The sequence below is a fragment of the Loxodonta africana genome, chromosome 7 (assembly GCF_030014295.1).
Source record: "Loxodonta africana isolate mLoxAfr1 chromosome 7, mLoxAfr1.hap2, whole genome shotgun sequence".
Lineage (NCBI taxonomy): Eukaryota > Metazoa > Chordata > Mammalia > Proboscidea > Elephantidae > Loxodonta > Loxodonta africana.
This window is the reverse complement of record NC_087348.1, coordinates 72,103,842-72,126,991: the sequence shown is the minus strand read 5'-3', so window position 1 is coordinate 72,126,991 and position 23,150 is coordinate 72,103,842.

Below are 23,150 nucleotides of genomic sequence, written 5' to 3'. Positions count from 1 at the left end.
TAAAGAATATGTAAAGCATCCTAATAAAAATATAGTTAGAGCCCAGGCGGGAGAAATAATCATATTAATGCGTCAGGCTCACATTCCCAAAGGGACTCTGCTTCTGTAAACTCCTCCCCCTGGTTACTGGTCTCAGGAATGACAACGTGTTTGCATTTTTTTCTGAGACACTGGGATTTCTGGGTTTAGTTTTTTAAAGTCCCTTCGCTGTTTTTATTTATGAAGCAAGGCATAGTATAGACAGCACTGTGAAAGCGTTTAGGCTGTGAGTTTTGGAATCAGTCCTCTGGGGTTCACATCACAGCTCTGCCTTGGACTAGCTGTGTGACCTTGGACTGTTAACTTTTAACCTTTCTGAGCCTCAGTTTCTGCATTTGTAAAATGGGGCTAATAAAACCTACCTTATTGAGGGTGATGGGGTGATTAAACTGATCAATGTTTGTAAATTATTTGTCTTTTAGCAAGTGTCCAGTTAAGAACAGGAATAGTGGTGATTCAGTGGTAGACTGCTTGCCTTCTGTACAAAACCCAAAGCCAAACCCAGAGCTGTCGAGTCGATTCCGAATCATAGCGACATGCATTCCCTCCTAATGGAATCAGCTTTGCTCTTCCCTGAACCATGCTGAGGATGAATTCGGGAGGGACTTGAGCTAAGGTACAACACCTGGAGTGGCATGACTGAGCTAACGGCCAAGGCCGAGAAATGCCTTAGCAACAGGAAGGAAAACATCTGGGCCTGGACGTGAAGTCCCTGGGAACACTGACTGCCCAAGGACGTGGGAGAAAGCAATGAGCTTGGTCCCAGCTAGAGTGGTATAGAAGCTTGGGTCCCTTGCTAGGTGGTTGCGGAAAATACTCCCGCCGGCCGCCACTGGGGAGCAGCTGCTTGCCCATGTCAGTACGTTTCCTGAACTCATGAATCTGGAAGGGGCTACATGTCAGTTCTTCAGATTATCTGCCAGGACGCACAGGGAGGGTCTTTCCTTGCTGGGGCTGTCCCCTGACACTGTCCGTGTGGGAGACCCGGGTTCTTCAGCCAATGCAGCTCATGCGCGGCCACCATCTGTTTGTCAGTGAAGGCTTATGTGTCACTGTGATGTTGAACAGGTTTCAGCAGAGCTTCCAAACTAAGACAGACCAGGAAGAAAGGCCTGGTGGTCTACTTCTGACAATCAGCCAGTGGAAACCCTGTAGATCACAACGGTCCCATCTGCAGCAGTGTTTCATTCTGTTGCGCATGGGATCACCACGAGCTGAGTCGCAGTAAGTTGGGGCCAACTAGGAGACAGCTAACAACCACTAGTCTAAGGGCAATCTGACAAAGAGGCTGTGCACGGAAAGGCTGTTAGAAATGCCTTCATTTGGGTACTGTTAGCAGATCTGTTCCAAATAACAATTATTTGTGAGGCTTAGTGGACTGAGGGCCTGGCTGAGGGGGATGGGTGAGCCTCTGATCAGGGATACAGTTTGGTCGTTCAGACCCCTAGCCTTGGGCTCTGCTGATATAGGAGTCGGGGCCGCAGTCATCGAGCGGGGGCCAGAAGGAGAGTTAGAGTAGCTCTCTTTGGGTGGAGGGATCATTGACCTTATTTCCCATGGTGCTGCCCAAACTTAGATATGCCTCTGAACCACCGGGGGATCTTATAAAGCAGATTTGCATTCAGGACGTCAGGAATGAGAAATTTTGCATTTCTATCAAGATCCCAGGTGATGTCAGTGCTGCTGGTCCATGCGCCACACCTTGAATAGAGACAGAGACAAAGTTCTCACCTCTGACCACGCATTATAACCACCTGAGGAAATACTATGCCCAGGCTGCATACAGACCAATTCATCAGGACCTCTAAGGAGAGGCCTAGGCATTGGTAAAAACAGCTTTAGGGGCTTTTCTATTTTAATTATTGACCAAGGACATGCCGATGCCCTGATTCCCGCCGTGTGCTTGCATTCAGGCAGAAGCACCTGCGGTGCTGGGCTGTGTGGAGGGGACAGGGAAGCACCCCGGCACAGTGCCGCTCCCATACCTCCTCACTGTGGCTGCAGCAGAGCCCTCTGCACCTGTGACCCATTTCCACGTGGCCTGGCACACAGACCACATCCATGCCTGCAGAGATGGCCGAAGGAGGAGCTGGGGCTGCAGACTGAGTTCACGTTTCCTGTTCAGAGGCCACAGAGGGAGACGTGGCTGCTCCCAAGTCAAGACTTCCTGGGCTTCCTGATCCTCAGCCAGAAGTGTGGGCTTTCTGGACACCCAACAGATGGCCTCTGTGTTGACTCTGCTCACCCTCAGCTGGGACGGGCAGCAGCCTTTACTTCTGGCTGGCTCAGGGTGAGGCAGGTCAGTCCAGGCCAAGAAGTGAGTCCATCCTAGACCAGACGGACTCACAAGCCAGCTGACTGGTAACGTGGTGGGCAGTAGACATTGGGTAGGAGGCCCAGAGTGAAGGGTACCTGAGAGGAATTAACAGGACCCCAGTCATACAGCCTGGCAACCAGGGGCATGATTCTTGAGGCCTGCCTGGAAGGGATAGGGGGAAGGTGATGACAGTAATGCTGGACTGTAGTTCTAGTGTCTCTGAAGCACTACACAGGGATCAAAGCGGCAACTCCAACACAGGGGCCACAAGACAGACTCCATTCTTGGAGCCAGCATACAAGGAACAAGAGAGAAGCTGTGTAAGGGACTGGCACAGAATCAGAAGAAGCAGGTGTCAGGCTGGTGATGCTGAGTTGGGCCTCCTCCAGACCTTGGGTGGTCAGATGGATGGGCCAAGCCTCAGGGGATGAGGTGGACGGTGCTGAGAAAATAGAAGAGCAGCGTCTTATGCTTGCTTCTCTTAATCAAGGATCTTTGAATAAAAATAATTCCCAGGGAACCACAAGCCTTGCCTGGTACCATTGCAAGCCACAGCCAAAGCAGGAGCTCCTGATAATGTCTGACTTCTAGAGAACATGGGAGGCCTTGCCAAGAAAGAGTGCGTCACACCTCCAAAGGGTCCATTCTTGTGGTTGCTGAATGCCAATCATTGCCCTAGATGGGGTGCATATTTACCTGTGCATTGATACAAGTGTGCAAGTGTGTAAGCTGAGCCCCTACCTGCAGGAACTACTAACATTTCCTGTAAAATCCAGGCTGCTGCATACCTCTGGGCCTTTGCCCATGCCTGGCATGTCCTTCTATTTGTTCCCTGCTGCACACCTTATGCACACACACACTCAACACATACACAAGAATACGTACATCTAAACTTCCTCTATAAAGCTTTTCCTAGTCACTGCCCCCAACTTATAATTAACCACACTTTCCTTTGTGTCCTTTTCAATTCACTCACCCCACTCACCTCATTTGTTCACCTAAAATATGTGTAAACTTCTAGAACAGTGTCTGGTACATTTTATTGCTTGTATTTTTGTCTGTCTTCTCCTGGGATCATGAGTTCCATGGGAGCATGTCCCCTGTGGCCAGGCATGCATACAGTATTTTCTCAATAAATGTCCGTTACGTGAAAGAAAGATGGAAGGAATGAGCAAGTGAATGGATAAATACACGCATGAATGCTATGCTTTCCAAAACCAGGTAGATTTTTTATCCTTGAAGCTTTCTGATGCCTTTCTTCTAATTCCCCACAGACAATCTGTAACTTAAAGAGTACAACTAGGCCCCCTTTTGGATTGGTCAGCACCACATTCCTTCCTTCCAATGACAAACACAGCAGAAGGCATGGGGGTAATAAAAGCAATAGCTTACATGTATTGAGCACCTAGGACAGTCAGCATCGACTCGACGGCACTGGGTTAGTACAGGCCAAACATTACATGGATTGTTTATGGAATCTGCACAACCCTGAGAGGCAGTGAAAGTGATTTCAGACTTTTGAACTCCAGAACTGTAAGAGAATACATTTGCATTGTTTTAAGCCACTAAGTCTCTGGTAATTTGTTATAACAGCTACAGGAAGCTAATGCATATGGATACATCACATTTTATTTATTCATTCATCAAATGATTAACATTTGTGTGTTGTTTTCCACTCTGGCTATTATGAATAACACAGCTGTGAATATTTGTGGACAAGTTTCGGTGTGGGCATATGTTTACAATTCTTTTGGGTATATACCTATGAGTGGGATTGCTGGGTAATGTGGTACCTCTGTGTTTAACCTGATGAAGTTTGCTTTGCAGACTTCTGCAGATCCTAAGAGACCGACATGCTCTTTCAAAGAGGGCAAGCTGATGGTTGGGCACGATGAAGAGATTTTCATGCAGGAGTTCTGGGGATGGTAGGCAGGCTTAAAGTTCCAGAGAACACTTCTAAAACTACCGTTTCATGCCTGTGCAGTACATGCAGCATGCCAAAGGAAATAGGACTGCAATTACTTTTTTGTGTGTGTTTGTTTGAAAACAGAAGCAGGTATGCTGAAACAGTGTAGATATGACTAATTTGGTAAAAATAAATGGATAAGAATTTCAAAGGACGGTCACGACAGGAACTGATACAGGCGGTTTTCATCAAATAGATTGAGACGCAAGAAATATTGCTTGAGCCACTCATGTAAGCATAGAGCCAGAAACTGAGACAGGCTCTTTTATGTCCTTTTCTGGGTTTAGTTTTCACTACACTACTACCATTTGTCAGTTTGTCATTCTGTGGTGGCCTGCATGTTACTATGATTCTGGAACCTATGCCACTGGTATTTCAAATGCCAGCAGAATCACCCATGGTGGACAGGTTTCAGTGTAGCTTCTAGACTTAGACTAGGAAGAAAGGGCTGGAGATCTATTTCTGAAAATTAGCCAATAAAAACCCTAATATAATATTGGAAGATGAGCCCCCAGGTTGGAAGGCACTCAAAATACCCAGTGGCTGTAACAATGGACTCAAGTATACCAACGATTGTGAAGATGGCACAGGACTTGGCAACATTTCATTCTGTTGTACATGGAGTTGCCATGGATTGGAACTAACTCAACAGCAACTGATATTACCACTAACAATCTCAGTAGAACCCTCTTACTTTCCTCCATGTGTTACAATTGAGGATAACATGGAGGCTGAGAGAGAGCAAGTGTATTCCCAAGTCACAGGGATGTTATGGGATGGAGCCAGAATTCAAATCCAGATCAGCCTGCCTTTTATTTCACGGAAAAAAAAGGTGGGGGAGGGCGCATTTGTTTGGGTTTATATGTGCACATACTGAGAGGGGAAACCCTGGTGGCATAGTGGTTAAGTGCTACGGCTGCTAACCAAAGGGTCAGCAGTTCAAATCCTCCAGGTGCTCCTTGGAAACTCTATGGGGCAGTTCTACTCTGCCTTATAGTGTCACTATGAGTTGGAATTGACTCGATGGCACTGGGTCTGGGTATACTGAGAGGCTTCTAGCAGTGACCTGATCTAAATTTCTCTGCTTCACTTTACAATGGGAAGTCCTTTTGAGGGAAACAGAGCAGAGACAAAAGTCTTATAACTGCTTGTGTACACTGAGGAGGATGGAGGCATTTCCCAGTCTGCTGGTGGGTTTTGCTTTGTTGTTTTGTATCTTTGTTTTTTGAACACCTACCACAAGCCAGGCATCTCACTTGGTCCTCACAGCATCCTTTTGAGGTAGTTTTTATTATCTCCATTTTACAGATGATGGGAAGGATATTTGCAGAGATTATGTCCTCAAAGCTACACAGCTGGTAAAACACTAGAGCCAGGGTTTGAACTCAGGTTTGCTGATTTGAAAGCTCTTGGTATTTTCACTACACCATCATACTATGTTTTGTGTCCAGTACCTGCAACTCAGAAAGAACTAGGATTCTTCCTTCTGGGAAATGTGGTGAGTGAAGTGAGAGAACACAGGTCCAAGCGAATGCCTCACTGGCTTCTGAGTTGGTGTGAGTATGGGAAGATCAAGACACACCAAGCTGGGATGAACCAGAGATTCACCTGTCCAGCATTGAAGCTCAGGCCCAGAAAAGAAGCAGGCCACTGTGGGGATGTGAGAAGAACATAAGATCATGGACCCAATCCTGCTCCACCATTTACTAGTGGGTGAGCTTGGGCCAGAGACTTAATGTAAGCTTACCTTCCCATTTAAAATGGGGATAAGGTGGGCCCTGTGGAGAAAGACAAGAAAAATGGCTTGGCAGTAGGTGATCGGCAGGTCCTGACTTCCCCAGGCTACACAGCTTTAAAGGGTGAAACAGAGAATTGGCTCCTTGTTTTTTTTTTTTTTTTTCCTGGCATTCTTGGAGGCTCTTCTGAGGCATATGAGGGCGTTGCAATCTCCAGCATTCTCCTTCCTCACTTACTACTGAGAGGCTGGCTTCCCACTGGTCAGGGTCACTGGCCCCCTAGTTCACTGGGCTTGGGTGGTCAGGACATGTGGGCAAAGGGCTTTGCTGAGTCTGAAAATCAGCATTTCCTCGGCCTGCAGCCCCAGGAGCCTTGAGAAGCAAAGACACTGCAGTCCCACTGGCGGCTGCTCCCTTGTTGCTATGCGACCACATATTTGATATTAAGTTCCGGCTGATAAAGCTAATTGCAAAGGTTAATTGTCCTCCGAGATGAAAAACGCTCCAGGAGTGTATTTAGAAGTTGGTCTCTGTGAACTTCTGACGGAATGTAATTTTTTGAAGAAGACTAATTTTTTTTAGAGGATGATGGCATCAGCACTTTATTCGTCTGCTTTGTTTATCCCTTAGAGCGAGGTTTTCAGACTTTGCTAGCAAAGGAACTCTTTGCTCAAGGGAGCCCCAATACAAGCCAGAGAAAATGAAAAGCTTACCTGGAAGAGGCGGAGTGGTCTCCAGAGCCCCGCTCACGAGAGCCCCTCCTACCTGGGGCTGTTTACTCACTTGGATCTCTACCTGCACATGCTCAGAGGCCCTACACGTGCCTTTCTCCCACCTGTAGTACTAAAAAAAACAAGAACCAAATCGTTGCCCTCCAGTGGATTCCGACTCATAGCGACCCTAGAAGACAGTGTAGAGTTGCTCCATAGGGCTTCCAAGAGTAGTTGAGGATTCAAACTGCCGATCTTTTGGTTGGCAGCCAAGCTTTCAAACCACTGCTCCGCCCGGGCGGAGTAGTGCTAGTCGCTTTTTTGTCTGCCTATTATTAGACTGTGAGGTCTTGTTCCTTCAGAAGTGGCATACCAGTCTGCTTATTCATTTCTTTACTCAGCACTTATTTATTGAACCCCGCCCCATCATTAGCGAACGTGAGGGGATACAGAGATGGAAGACATGAGTCATACCTACCTCGAGCTCACGGTCTATTGCAGGAGTCAGCAAACTTTATCTGTAAAGGGCCAGATAGTAAAAATTTTTAGCTTTGTGGGCCATACAGTCTCTGTTGCAAGTACTCAATTCTGTTGTTGTAGTGCAAAAGCAGGTAGACAATATGGGAATGAATGGGCATGACTGTGTTGCAGTAAAACTTTACCAAATAACCAGGTTTGACCAAGGGCTGTAGTTTGCCAACCCCTGGTCTATTGGGAAACACAGTGGTAAACAGACTATTCCAGTACAGTGCAGTGAGTGCCATTATAGAGATGTTACAGAGTGTGGTTGGGGCCAGGGCCAGGGAGAAAATACTTCTTCGTGGAGAACACAGCTAGGTGCCTTTGGGAAAGTTACTCCAAGTCTTGGTATCCTCATCTGTAAAATGGGGATATTAACATTGTAGAGCTCACAGGGTAAATGTGAAGATTTATGCATGTAGCATACTGTCTGGGTCATGGTTAGATTCATAAACCAACTCAGTAAATGTTAGTAATAATAACAGCTAATATTCTGAAGACTTAATAGCTAATATTTTGAGCTAGGTATTCTTTTATGAACTCAAGTGTATTATCTTTTTTAAAGCTCATAACCTATGAATTATCTGAAATCATTCCTTGCATTTTATGTATGAGAAAACTAAGGCACAAAGAGTAAATGATTTGCCTAGTATCATGGATTGAATTGTGTCCCCCCCAAAATATCTGTCAACTTGGCTATACCATGATTCCCAGTATTGTATCATTGTCCACCATTTTGTCTTCTGATGTGATTTTTCTCTGCATTGTAAATCCTGCCTCTATGATGTTAATGAGGCAGGATTAGAGGTAGTTATGTTAATGAGGCAGAACTCAATCTACAAGATTAGGTTGTATCTTAAGCCAACCTCTTGAGATACAAAAGAGAAGAGAGCAGAGAGACGTGGGGACCTCATATCACCAGGAAACAAGAACCAGAAGAATAGCACGTCCTTCGGACCCAGGGTCCCTGCACTGAGGAGCTCCTTGATCAGGAAGATTGATGACAAGGGCTTTGCTCCAGAGCCGACAGAGAAAGGCTTCCCCTGGAGCTGGCACCCTGAATTCGGACTTCTAGCCTCCTAAACCGTGAGAGAATAAATTTCTTTGTTAAAGCCATGCACTTGTGGTATTTCTGTTATAGCAGCACTAGATAACTAAGACACCTAGTAAGGGCAGATCCAGAATTCAAAGATAGGCAGTGACTCCAGAGTCAGAACTCTTTAACCACCATACCTACAATTCCTATTGTCATGGATTGAATCGTGTCCCCCCAAAATATGTGTCAGCTTGGCTAGGCCATGATTCCAGTATTGTGTGACTGTCTTCCATTTTGTGATCTGATGCAATTATCCTCCATTCTGTGAAGTGTTATAAATCTTAACCTCTACATGTTAATGAGGCAGGATCAGTGTGGGGTGTATTTTGAGTCGCAGCCTTACAAGAGGGTGTGACTGGAGTCACACCCTTGCTTGAGTCACACCTTTTATCTTATAAGCGATAGAAGTAAGCAAGGGGGAGGAACCTCACTACTACGAAGAAAGAAGAGCTGGGAGCAAAGCATGTCCTGTGGACCCCAGGTTCCTGAGCTGAGAACCTTCTAGACCCAGGAGAAGATTGAAGCCAAGACACATGGAGATCTCCAAGGAATGCTGGGTCCACAGGTGTTGAAAGGAGATGAAAGCCTTCTGCCAGACCCGACAGAAAGAGAAAGCTTTCCCTTAGAGCTGGTGTCCTGAATTCCAACTTCTGGCTTCCTAAACTGTGAGAGAATAAATTTCTGTTTGTTAAAGCCATCTATTTGTGGTATATCTGTTATAGCAGTACTAGATAACTAAGACACCCATTATTATTATTTATGTGGTTCCTAGTCAAGCCCAGAAGGAAAATTGTTGTTCAGGAGGCCTGTTTCTATAGGCAGTGGGTTATGGGCTTCATTGCTTATGCCCTGGAAGCAATGAACCTAAGTGAGCAGGGCCTGACTGGGGCTGAGTGATGCTCACACCCTGTTACCATGACTCCCAAGGGATCATCCAACCACAACTGCCTCAAGGACACAGGTGTGTGATGGTATCCTCCAACCTTCTGTACTTAGCTGTAGAGGATATAACACCCACACACACATGCACACTCACACTGTTTTCTTGATTGAGGCCAGAACCTACATGCAAGATCAGCAGAGAGTGTCAGGCAAGGTACATTTTAACTTAATGTTTTCTCACAACCACGTAGGTGCTTCTGCTCTGTTTTGTAGTTGAGGGAGCAAGTCAGCAAGGTCAAGTAATTTGCCTACTGTCTTAGTTGTCTAGTGCTGCAATAATAGAAATACCAAAAGTGGATGGCTTTAACAAACTGAAATTTACTCTCTCACTGTTTAGGAGGCTAGAAATCTGAATTCAGGGCTCCAGCTCCCAGGGAATCCTTTCTCTCTCTGTCGCTTCCAGGGTAAGATCCTTGTCATCAAACTTCCCCTGGTCTAGGAGCTTCTCAGTGCAAGGACCCCAGGTCTAAAGGACATGCTCTGCTCCAAGTCTTCTTGGTGGTATGATGTCCTCTGTCTCTCTGCTCACTTCTCTTTTATATCTCAAGAGAGTTTGACAGAAGATACAACCTAATTTTGATTGATTCCTGCCTCACTGACATAACTGCCTGTAATCCTGCCTCATTAACATCATAGAGGTAGGATTTACAACAATGGGAAAATCACATCAGATGACAAAATAGTGATCCTACAATACTGGTAATCATGGCTTAGCCAATTTGACATATTTTTGGGGGACACAATTCAATCCATAACACCCACAGTCACACAGCATGTAAGAGGCACTGCTGGGACTTACACATATTCTCATTTTAAGTCCAGTGTACCTCCCATCATACCAAGCTTTACTCTTTCCCTATCCTTTTTCCAACACCCATCACCAGCTATTCCCAAAGTAATAACGATGAACAAATACAAGGGTGGGTGAAAATATCCTCACTCACCATTTTTGAACCATCTTTCAGAGTTAAATTTTCATGCTGTGCCCACAATGGGGGCAAATGAGCCAAATACATCAAGAAACAAAGCCATGAACACTGTGGACTAAGAATGTGTGCGTCTGCTTCTTCTTGATTGATGGCTTCCCAGGGGTAGGACAATCTGACTTGTGATCCATGCTTTTAGAAACTAATTGCATTTCTTAACTGTGCTGCTTCAGATCAAGTTACACAAAACACAGTTCCTGGAAGCTGGACACAGCTTGTCAGAGCAGCAGGGCAGACCTCATCTTACTGGAAATCTCCTTGGTCTCTGGAAGGGGTTCAGCACAGTAACGATCACAAGCCACAGCCCCCTTAATGCACCCCAGGCTTCCAATTAGAGTTGGCCTTGAAGTCTGGGTGTGAGTCAGCCCAAGTAAGATTGTAAAAGACAGCTTTTCTCTGTTTGGGTCTGAAACGCAAGTCATGTGGAGAGTGCCTAAACTTTGGCACAAGGTCAAAGTTCAGAGCACAAGACTCCAGGATACAGGCCCACTATCCAAGGATTGGTGTCTATGTTTGTTGTTGTTGTTGTTAGGTGCCGTTGAGTCGGTTCCAAATCATAGCGACCCTATGCACAACAGAACGAAACACTGCCCAGTCCTATGCCATCCTCACAATCGTTGCTATGCTTGAGCTCATTGTTGCAGCCACCTTGTCAATCCACCTCATTGAGGGTCTTCCTCTTTTCTGCTGACCCTGTACTCTGCCAAGCATGATGTCCTTCTCCAGGGACTCATCCCTCCTGACAACATGTCCAAAGTATGTAAGACGCAGTCTCGCCATCCTTGCCTCTAAGGAGCATTCTGGCTGCACTTCTTCCAAGACAGATTTGTTCGTTCTTTTGGCAGTCCATGGTATATTCAATATTCTTTGCCAACACCACAATTCAAAGGCGTCAACTCTTCTTTGGTCTTCCTTATTCATTGTCCAGCTTTCACACGCATTTGATGCAATTGAAAATACCACGGCTTGGGTCAGGTGCACCTTAGTCTTCAGGGTGACATCTTTGCTTTTCAACACTTTGAAGAGGTCCTTTGCAGCAGATTTACCCAATGCAATGTGTCTTTTGATTTCCAGACTGCTGCTTCCATCGCTGTTGATTGTGGATCCAAGTAAAATGAAGTCCTTGACAACTTCAACCTTTTCTCCATTTACCATGATGTTGCTCATTGGCCCAGTTGTGAGGATTTTTGTTTTCTTTATGTTAAGGTGTAATCCACACTGAAGGCTGTGGTCTTTGATCTTCCTTAGTAAGTGCTTCAAGTCCTCTTCACTTTCAGCAAGCAGGATTGTGTCTTCTGCATAACGCAGATTGTTAACGAGTCTTCCTCCAATCCTGATGCCCCGTTCTTCCTCATATAGTCCAGCTTCTCGGGTTATTTGCTCAGCATACAGATTAAATAGGTGTGGTGAAAGAATACAACCCTGATGCACAGCTTTCCTGACTTTAAACCAATCCGTATCCCCTTGTTCTGTCTGAACAACTGCCTTTTAGTCTATGTAAAGGTTCCTCATGAGCACAATTAAGTGTTCTGGAATTCCCATTCTTCTCAGTGTTATCCATAGTTTGTTATGATCTGCACAGTTGAATGCCTTTGCATAGTCAATAAAACACAGGTAAACACCCTTCTGGTATTCTCCGTTTTCAGCCAGGATTCATCTGACATCAGCAATGATATCCCTGGTTCCACGTCCTCTTCTGAAACCAGCCTGAATTTCTGGCAGTTCCCTGTCGATATATTGCTGCAGCCATTTTTGAATGATTTTCAGCAAAATTTTGCTTGCGTGTGATATTAATGATATTGTTCTATAATTTCTGCATTCAGTCGGATCACCTTTCTTGGGAATAGACATAAATATGGATCTCTTCCAGTCAGTTGGGCAGGAAGCTGTCTTCCATATTTCTTGGCATAGATGAGTGAGCACCTCCAGTGCTGCATCTGTTTGTTGAAACATCTCGATTGATATTCCATCAATTCCTGGAGCCTTGTTTTTCGCCAATGCCTTCAGAGCAGCTTGGACTTCTTCCTTCAGTACCATTGGTTCCTGATCATATGCCACCTTTTGAAATGGTTGAATATTGACTAATTCTTTTTGGTATAATGACTCAGTGTATTCCTTCCATCTTCTTTTGATGCTTCCTGCATCATTTAATATTTTCCCCATGGAATCCTTCACTAGTGCAACTTGAGGCTTGAATTTTATCTTCAGTTCTTTCTGCTTGAGAAACTATTATTCTCCCCATTATTATTATGTCTATGCTTAGCTCATAATAATAATGAAGAGAACAATAGCAACAGTAAATGCTACCTTTTGTTGAGTCCCTGTGGCTCAGATCCCTCTATGAGTCACTTCCCAGCTTCATCTGTCTCTTGTTGCAGCCACTATTGCAATGACCAGTTCTTCAAGGGCTTTGACTGATTCCACGCAGGTTCAGCCTGACAGTGTCTCACCTCAGACACATGCATGTACTGCTTACCTCCTATCCTAAAGCTTCCCTGTTGGTGCCACTGTAAAACCCCACTCTGCACCCACACACCAAAAACAAAACAAAACAAACCCACTGACATCAAGTAGATCCTGACTCATAGCAACCCGATAGGGTTTTCAAGGCTGCAAATCTCTGTGGAAGCAGACTGCCACATCTTTCTCCCAAGGAGTCGGTGGTGGTTTTGAAATGCCAAATTTTCAGTTATCAGCTTTAACCATTGTGCACCAGGGGTCCTTGCACCCACACAAACCCAAACCCATTGCAGTTGAGTTGATTCCGACCCACAGCAACCCTAGAGGACAGTAGAACTGCCCCATAGGGTTTTCAAAGAGCAGCTGGTGGATTTCAGCTGCTGACCTTTTGGTTAGAGTCTGTATTACTTAACCACTGCACCACCAGGGCTCCTAAATGTCATCTTCTCATAGAGGTCTTCCTCGACCGCCCTATAAAATTGTATTTCCCACCCGCAGCCTCCTTATCACTTTTCTCTGCTTTATATAACTTCGTAGCACTTATCTCCTTCTGAAATGCTATGTATTTTATTTACAAGTTAGCTTTTTGTCTACTGCCCTAAACAATATGTAAAACTCCAAAACAAAAACTCCGGGAGTTTTCATCTGTGATGTTCTCTTCTGTACCCCCTGCATCTGAACTAATGCCTGACACGTTGCAGATGGCCAATATATATTTGTTAAGTGAATTAAGGATCCCCTTGTACAGATAAAGCAGCGAAGCCTCAGAGGAGTAGTTAGACTCAGATTTAACGGATGTCAAGAAAGATTTCAAACCCAAGAATTTCTGTTTCAGATCATTTTGTTTTTTCTGCTCTGACATCATTCTTCAGGACTGTGTAATGTAGCCATGAGGAGAATATTCGCTGTCCGATGCCAGGCACAAATGAGCTGACTCTGTTCGTGTATTTCCGTTCTATCCACAGAGCCATTTATGTTGTCAGTAACATTTATGCTCTTTGAAATTGCTTTACCTCCCTGTGGATCAAACATCTTCAGCTTCCTATCTGCAAATATTGCATTTGAGGTTTTAAAGCCACGTATAAATTCCATCACGCTCCATGGGACTTGGGTCAAGTGTTCCATGACCCTTTTGGCAGTAACACATGCTTCTCATTGGTGTGTTGAAGTGCTCCTGTCTTTCACAGGTGGCTTCTGCCTCCAGGTGGCTTCTGCCTCCCGAGGAGTGGCCATGTGATGAGCTACTCACATTTTGCTGATCAGGGTTTGAACTGCCACATTCACCTTCATTTCAAGTCAGAAAATTTTCCTTGGAAGGGATCAAGTCTTGCTTTAAATCAGTGAGGCCTTTAAATAATGTGACACCTGGGTCCCACCCCCAGAGATTCTGATTTAGTTGGCCTGGGCATCTTAACATTTAAAAATCTCCCCAGGTGATTCTAATGTGCAGCCAAGGTTGAGTATGCTTCTTAGGTTGGCTCTTTCTGAGAGGAGAGGTAGAGAATACAATGCAATGGATAGCAGAGGCATTCCAGGAAAAGTTGAGTCTCATCCCCGAATTCCCCTGTACGTCCTTACCCAGCCTCTTACTAAGGACCTGGAGACCATATCCACTTTGGTTTCATCACGGAATTCTGATACTTGTATTTTCTAGCTGCCTTTCTTGCTACAAATGAGAACAATTCTGTTGAGTTGAAGGTTCTTTCCATTCAACATGTGTGGCTCTGTTTCCTTACCAGTAAAATGGGGATAATAGCACTGACAACATAAAGTTGTTGACACTTAAGTGAGCAAATGTAAAATTCTAGTTAAGTCCTGGTACACAGATGTCTATGTGTTAGTTACTATTTTTGTTATTAGCCATCTGGCTTATAAAATACCTCCCCCAAAGTCCATCTTTCCATTGTTATAGTAATTGGTATCAATTCCAAAACAAGCTTTCGCCTAGATTTTGCTTGACTCTTTGAAGGTCTTTGGCTCTACTGTGTCTGTGGCAGACTCCTAAAATGTTGCAGATAGAGTGCTATCTCACACCTCTTTCAATATGAATGGGATTATCTTAAATCCTGCCCACTTGCTGAGAATTTCCCATTTGGGCACTAACCAGCTTCACCTGCTTCTGAATCAACTTTTAGCTTTCTGGCCCTAACACAGGGTTTCAAACTGGTTCATTCCAGTTTGAACCCCTGCTGAGAATTTGCATTTCTAACAAGTTCCCAGGTGATGCTAATGCTGCTGGTTATGTGTCAATTCTGGGTTCTCAAAATTTATTATATGTAAGAATCACTTGGGGATCTTGTTAAAATGTAGATTCTGATTCAGTATATCCGGGTGGAAAAGCAAATTCTCAGCAGGGGTTTGAACTGGAACAAACCTATTTGAAGCCCTGGCCTGACATGATAGCAGTGTCTGTTCCAAGGATATCTATAGCTACAGCTGCCACATTCGGGACCCCCAGACTAGCTCTGCAGCCCAGCTTTATGACCCAGGAAACACTCTGGAGCACCTCTGCTAGTCCCGGACTCAGTTCTCTTTTCTCCTTGCTGCTGACAGGTACTGTCCATCCTGGGAAAATGGTCACAGGGGAGAGTAGCAGAGGACCCAGCGGAAGCCCAGCGTTGAAAGCACTTGTGTACACAGAGCTCAGGAACTGTGGGGCTGGCATAGCTGAACAGTTAGGTCCATCACGCACACAAGAATCCCCTGAAACTGGATTCAGGAAACGAGCATGGAGGCCTGGGGTACTGGACCCAGAACAAGTGCAAGCATCCACATCAGCCCATGGCCTGAAGTAGATTAAAAAAGCGTGCCACCTGAGAAAAGACCACAACCAAAGTGAGACAGATAGTCCAAAGAGAGTCCCCAGTCTGGAGAGACTGGCAGAATAACCTGCATCTGTTGACTAGGAGGACTCAATGACAGATACCATCTCAGCTCTTAGCCTGGCAGGCAGGCCAAATATTAAACAAGAGTAGCTATGTAAAGTGATCAGTTTCAAGTAGCAGGAGACCCAGCTTCATGTTGGACTCCCACTGGCAGCCATTTCCCTCAATTATGGTTGAAGGTTGTATATGACAAGTCTTTGTTTTATTGCCCATTCTGCACAAAAAGAAACAGAATGCAATGCTTGTCATGTGCTCATCTAGCGCCTCTGAGGGTAGGAAGTGTGTTGTCTTCTTCAACTGTATCTCTAGGGCACAGGAAAACACGTGGCCTTCTTAGATACTCTATGAATGAGTAAATGAATGGATGCAAGAACTAACGATGATGATAGGGAAAGCAGGTGGGTGATGGCCAGAAGTTCACATGGTAGGTAGCAGAGCATAGCGTTACCAACAAGGTAACACGGTTTGAACTGGGGGCATTGGAACTGGGGGCTAAAGATGGTTGCAGGCTTAGGGGATTGTTGGAAGAAGCTGAGGGTCATGGCCTCAAGATGAAGCTATGGTCTGCCTGGGCACTACATTCTGTGCGCATCAGAGAAAACTCCATCTGGAGCCCTAATGGGTTGGAGTTGAGGTGGGGGGAGTGGTTGGGGACCTGGGACAGGACTGGACCTTTGGTTGGGCAATCCTTGGGCCCAGCACCTGGGAGTTGCTGCCAACAGAGGCAGGGTTGATGCTGTAATGAAAAAGACATATGGTCCATTCAAGAGACACCTAGTTAGTGAAGAAATTGCTCTGGCAGTATAGTATTCCTGACGTGGATGCAGAATCCATAGGCTTTAACTGTAGGTGATGTTTTTAAACACCTTTCCCTGTGTCGACAATTTCACTTTCTGCAGATTGTGCCTGATTCAAGAGCCATAATTCCTGCCAATGGGATGGGAGCAGTGTCGCCTGGGTTCCCAAATTGGGTTAGTGTGTTTCAGCTAAGTGGCCACGTCTTAGTTAGGTGCGATATGATTTGAAGCTGCACCATCAGCATAGCGATGATGACAGATGTGAAACCCCCAATGTGTCAGGGCTTCTCCCAAGCAGAGCTGATTGTGGCATCTGGCAGGCCCCGTCTGCACCTGCTGGTGCTGTCATCTCATGTGTGGCCTTCTGCTTTGGGGATGGCAGATGGGTGCCTGAGGCAGCTGGTGTGCTCAGGGGCAGACAGACAAGTCCAGACCCTGAGAGTCACATCTATAGTATCTAGGACAGCTGCCTCCAAGATTCTCCAAGCCACAGCTCACATAAACCAGCAAAGGGAAGAGGCACCGAGATGCCCCCTGGGACCTGGGATATTGTAAGAGGCAGGGTACCCAGGGGGAATGGGAGCCTGGACAGGTCAGGCTTTGTGAGTCACAAGAGGTGACATGCACAGACAAGCCTCAGCGATGGGCTTTATTACAGCATACAGGGGATGTGGAGTAGCTCGGGACACCTCCTCAGCCGACACACTTCACTCTGAGTCCCAGGGTTTCTGGGACTGTACCGAGCTGCCAGATTCCTAGAGAACCTGAAGCTCAGTGTCATTAGGGCCAAGGGTCTGTTTTGTTGTAATAGGAAGTTGAATGGGACTTCTACTCTTTTCTTGGAATTGGGAGTAAAGACCTAAAGCTAAAATCAGTTTGACCACGTTTCTAAATAGGATCATCTGACGCCTTCCTGCAGGACACCACTGTAATACTACCAGCTGCTTTACAGTCGATTTCGATGCGTGGCAGCCCCATGTGTGTCAGAGTAGAGCTGTGCTCCATAGGGTTTTCACTGGCTGATTTTTTGAGAAGTAGATTGTCAGGCTTTTTTTTTTTTTTTTTTTGAGGCACCGCTGCGTGGACTCAAACCTCCTACTTTCCGGTTAACAGCCTAGTGTGTTAACATTTTCCACCACGCAGGGACCCTTCAACACAACTACCAGTCCACAAAAGAAGGAGACAAGAACTCTCTGGTGTTAGTACAGGGGCAGTGGCTTTTCTCGTTCCCTGGGGGAGGAGAGAGGAGCTGTTTCACATCCCGACCAGCCAAGTGTAGGAAGCTCCAAGGAATGGAGAGTTCCTAGACACCCTGGTGGTGTAATGGTTAAGTGCTATGGTTGCTAACCAAAAGGCTGGCAGTTCGAATCAACCAGGCACTTCTTGGAAACTCTATGGGGCAGTTCTACTCTGTCCTACAGGGCCACTATGAGTCAGAATCGACTCAACAGCAATGGGTTTTTTAGACACTAAGAGACTTTTGCCTCATCCTCTGAGTGGATTCTGACTGGGGCACTAGGGCATCAGACTCACTGGTCATCTCTCTGTGCCTATGTTCCCAGGAGGGTGGAGGGGTAGACTGGAGAGAGACGGCAGGACTGAGAGGGGGTGAATGAGGGCAGCCCTCACTCCTGGTTCAGTGGGCCAAGAGGTTCCCGTGGACAGTAGCTCGGCCTAAGCTATCCTCCCAGCACCTTGCCCAAGAGACTGTGAGATGAACCACTGCAGGCAGGAGATGAGGGGATCAAAATCAGTCACAATGGAGTGGCTACAGTTTGGATGGCCCTGCAGGGTTGTTCAGGAGGGCTCACACATATGATAGCACTTACCTGCCTGCGGCACGGAGGGCACTGATGCTCCAGGAAGGTGGACAGCAGCACCAGTTTGGCAAAACCAGTTGTCCCTTCTCTCCACTGTTCTCCAGGCCCTAGATCACTGGAAAAGGAGGGAGAGGAGCAGGTGGAGATGGACTGAAAGGACACACCACATTCCCTCTTACTGCAGGTCCCCTGGGCCAGGGGTACATAGAGTCCGAGCTAGGGGACCAGGAGGGAGTCAAGTTAGATAAGAGATTGATGCTTTAAACTAGACTGTAGTAGGTTGTCTAGTTTTAACACTTTTTTTTTATAGTAGGTTGAATTTTTTATTTTTAAATTATAACCCAAAGTGACCAGAAAGCTCTAGTTCCTGCCTAAGATGTCATTAAAACCAAACCAAACCTGTCGCCATTGAGTCGATTCCGACTCATAGCGACCCTATAGATTGGAAATGGAGACTCAACAGGGCATGGCGGAAGGCAGTGGTTAGAGAAAAACCATTTCATGTTCATGTGCCCACTGAATTAAGACTGCTTGCTATATTGGTTATACATGGTAGGGTTTCCCTCAAGCTGCCTTAGAGGTGGCTTGTTACCCTCTTTTTCCCTGCTGCAATCAGGAGGAAACCGCTTAACAAGAGAAAGGTCCCCCTTGTATCTAGGCTAGGAGCCGTAGTGGCACAGTGGTTAAAGCAATCCACTGCTAACCAAAAAGTTGGAGATTCGAAACCATCAGTGGCTCCATGGGAAAAAGATATGGCAGTGTGCTTCCGTAGAGATTTACAGCCTTGGAAATCCTGTGGGGTCGCTATGAGTCAGAATCAACTCAAGGGCAATGGGTGGTTTGTTTGCATCTAGGCTATCAGCTGTTACCTTCAGCGTGTATGCCTGTCCCATCCAACCCTCTGTGCCTGGAGTGGCTAGTTAATTTCAGTGAAAACAGAGGCCCAGTACAAAGCCTATTATGAAGGGAAGCACTGGTCAGGCCCTTTACTTCAGAAAGGGGGCTGTAGGGGAAGACATGAGGCTCCTCTGGTGGCCTGTCCAGCACAGCACTCCAAGCTACCAACATTCCTCACCAGCAGAGGCTATGGAGGAGGCCCTTGAGGCAAATGGGTATTGGAATGGATTCTCACACATACTGATCGTTCAGTTCAGAAAGACAAGGGCCTTCCTAGGGGGGAGGAGAAGTCAGCCAGCCCTAGAAAAGACTGTGGAGGGAGGAGGTTTGCTGAAGAGTAGAGGTGAGGGCTAACAGCTTCCAGGTACTTCCTAGAAAATGTGTCTGCAACTAGAGACTGCAGTCAAGACCGAGGGAAAATTGAGAGATTCTGGAACCTTGGCCACTGCCCCAGCTTCCTCCCTCTGTTATCGTTAGTTGCCATCAAGTTGTCACTGATTCATGGTGACCCCATGTAACACTGCCAGCTCCTGCACCATCTTCATGACTGTTGGTATGCAGGAGTCCATTGTTGCAGCCACTGTGTGTTTCGGATGCCCTCAAACCTATGGATTAAAGTCCCCCCAAAATATGTATGGTAAATCTTAACTCCTATACCTGTAGTTATAATCCCATTTGGAAATAGCTCTGTTATGTTGGAAACCCTGGTGGTGCAGTGGTTAAGAGCTACAGCTTCTAACCAAAAGGTTGGCAGTTCAAATCTACCAGGTGCTGCTTGGAAACTCTATGGGGCAGTTCTACCTTGTTTGATAGGGTTGCTATGAATACCTGTTATAATTCCATTTGGAAATAGTTTTCACTGTTATGTTAGAGAGGCAGTACTAGTGTAGGGCATGTCTTAAGTCAATCTGTTTGAGTTTAAAGGAGTAGACTAAGCAAGCAAGCAAGCAGGCACAAATGGATGGGAAAGATACAAGCCCCAGTAACCTAGGAACAGAAGCTGGAAAAGAAACAAGGACTTTCCCTAAAGAGTGGACGGAGAGAGAAAGAAAAACGTTCCCTAGAGCTGGTGCCCTGAATTCGTCCTTCTAGCCTCCTAAACTGAGAGAAAATAAATTTCTGTTCATTAAAGCCACCCACTTGTGGTATTTCTGTTATAGCAGCACTAAATAACCAAGACAGGGCTCATCTTTCAGCATTATATTGGACTATATTTTTTTTATAGACCTGAGAGCCAGATACTAATCCTCACAACAACTTTCCACTGAGGGTTCTATTATTAACACCATTTTGTTGGTGATCAAAACCACTTAGAGAGGCTTAAACATTGTCCAATTCCAAAGCCCATGTTCTCCTTCCCCCCTTATTTCTTTTTGTTTACCTCTTTCTCGTTCTTCTCCCCACTGCTCACATTACTCCAACAATCTCCCTGGCAACCTTGATTAACAACCTGGGATGTATCCTTCCATATCTTTCTTCATATGTATTGTTTACTTGATCAGAAATGGATTGCATTATATATACATTTACATCCTGCTTTTTTTTTTGCTGATAATACCTCACAGAAGCCCTCCAAATCAACCCATATAGATATAATTTCTTTTTTTCAGATGCTGTATTGTTGCTATCCTTTAATATTTTAATAGAATGAATGACTTTGGTAGATTTTCTTATATTGAGCCAACCTTGTGTTCCTCAAAAAAAAAATGCCTCCTCTATCATAGTGAAACTCTGATGGCGTCGTGGTTAAGTGCTACGGCTGCTAACCAAAGGGTCGGCAGTTCGAATCCGCCAGGCACTCCTTGGAAACTCTATGGGGCAGTTCTACTCTATCCTATAGGGTCGCTATGAGTCAGAATCGACTCAACGGCACTGGGTTTGGTTTTTGGTTATCTTAGTGAGCTTTTTTATACATTGGTTTCTATTCACTAATATTCTATTGACAATTTCTGTATTTATATTCATCTGTGAGACTGATCTCTAAACCCATTGCTGTTGAGCCAATTCTGACTCATAGTGACCCTGTAGGACAGAGTAGAACTGCCCCATAGGGTTTCCAAGGAGTGCCTGGTGGATTTGAACTGCCGACCTTTTGGTTAGCGGCCTTAGCTCTTAACCATTATGCCACCAGAGTTTCCTTTCTATTGATAATTTCTGTGTTTATATTCATCTATGAGATTGATGTCTAGTGTTATCTTTTTGTACTCTTTACTAGCTTTTAATAATATTGTATAAATTTCATAAGCTACATTGGTAATTTTTCCCTCTTTCTAAGTGGTTTGGAATATTTTTAAGGTCAGGAATTATTTATTTTTCAAAGGTTAGATAGAATTCAAGTGTTAAACCACCTGATATTAGTTCCTTTTAAATGAAAGTTTCTTCAAAACATTTCCATTTTTCCCCCATGGTAATTCAAGATTTTGATTTTTTCTTGGGTCAATTTAAGTAATTTGTATTTTTCTAGAAAGTTGTCTGTTTTCTCTAGGTTTTCACAAATATCACCTTCTAATTGTATGAACTATTTTTTTATTATTCTTTTGATCCATGTTCTTAGTAACTACCCACACTATTGTCTGTCTGAGACTGCAAGAGAATTTAGCTATGCTCAGAGCTGTCAAAGGAAGCAACTGCTCAGACCCAGGGCTAAGACAAGGGGTTTATACAAGGAATTAAGTGATCAAGACTTGGTCTTTCATAGGAAGAGGATTGCTTTGTATCAGGGTAACACAAAGAGCTAAGAAAGACAAGAGCTGAGACCTGAATTCTCCTATTGGAGGTTCAGGAGAGAAATGGGGAGGACAGATGATTCAGATAAGCTAAAAGCTCAAGTCTGCTTCCCTTCCCTACCCAAGGAGGTGTTGGGGCCAGATCTTAGAGATGAGCTACACAAAGCATGAAGCTGTTGGGAAAGAAAGGGTCAATAAGGATATGGCTGCAACAAACTCTTCTAAAACTTGTGCTGTTTTCAGCACTTCCTTTGCTCCCATGAAGTCCAGTATGAGAGATAAAGACTTATAAAAGCATCAGCTCAAATGCATTTAGTTCTTCCTCAAATGGCAATTCTCAGCATGTCATACAGACGCTAGTTAACTTAGCAGACGGGGCATATAAGCTCAAAGTCATTGTTCAAATTTTATGAAGATGGATTAGCCTCATATGAGGAAGCCACAGATGCTATTGGTGTACTTTGATGTGTCCAAAAAAAGAAAATAAAGACTTTTTTTCACTTTAGGTTATGAGCATCTGAAGCAGAACCTGTATTTTATTTTCCCCCCAGGGCCCACTTCTATTCAATGCTTAGAAACAATATCTTAAAACTACTAAGTTTGTTTATTTTGGGACTTTGGCCCCTTAGAACAAACAAACCCTACTTAACCTTTCAGAATGGGATGCTTCAAAATGACAAAGATGCCTGGTATTCTTTTGCAAAACAATAGGAATCATCTCTCTCTCCTTCCTATGCTGAGCTCTGTTTGCAGTTGACCTAAGCAGAGCCCTTTGTGCCTTGGGGTATTATAGGGTGATGTCAGAAACTTCCAGTTTTATTTATAGCCTGCCCTGCTCCATCTCACCCATCTCTCTTCAGAGACTTCAGCCCTGGACTTCTGATGGAGCACGCCCAGGAGACATTACTGAATAGCAAACACCGGGCTGTACTCAGAATTGCCCCTTGTCCTGCTGACCAAGGCCTTATTACTGAATCAGTCTCATGTGCTTGGATTCCTCTTCCCTTAGGATCAGTTTTCTCCCATGAATCTCTTCAGTATTTCATGTAAACAGGCTCCTGCGTGTCTGGTCCCACCAATCCAATAGACAGTACAAGAATAAGAACCCTGGTGGTGTAGTGGTTAAGAGCTATGGCACCTAACAAAAAGGCCAGCAGTTCAAATCTACCAGGTGCTCCTTGGAAACCCTATGGGGCAATTCTACTCCGTCCTGTAGGGTTGCTGTGAGTTGGAATCGACTCGACGACAGTGGGT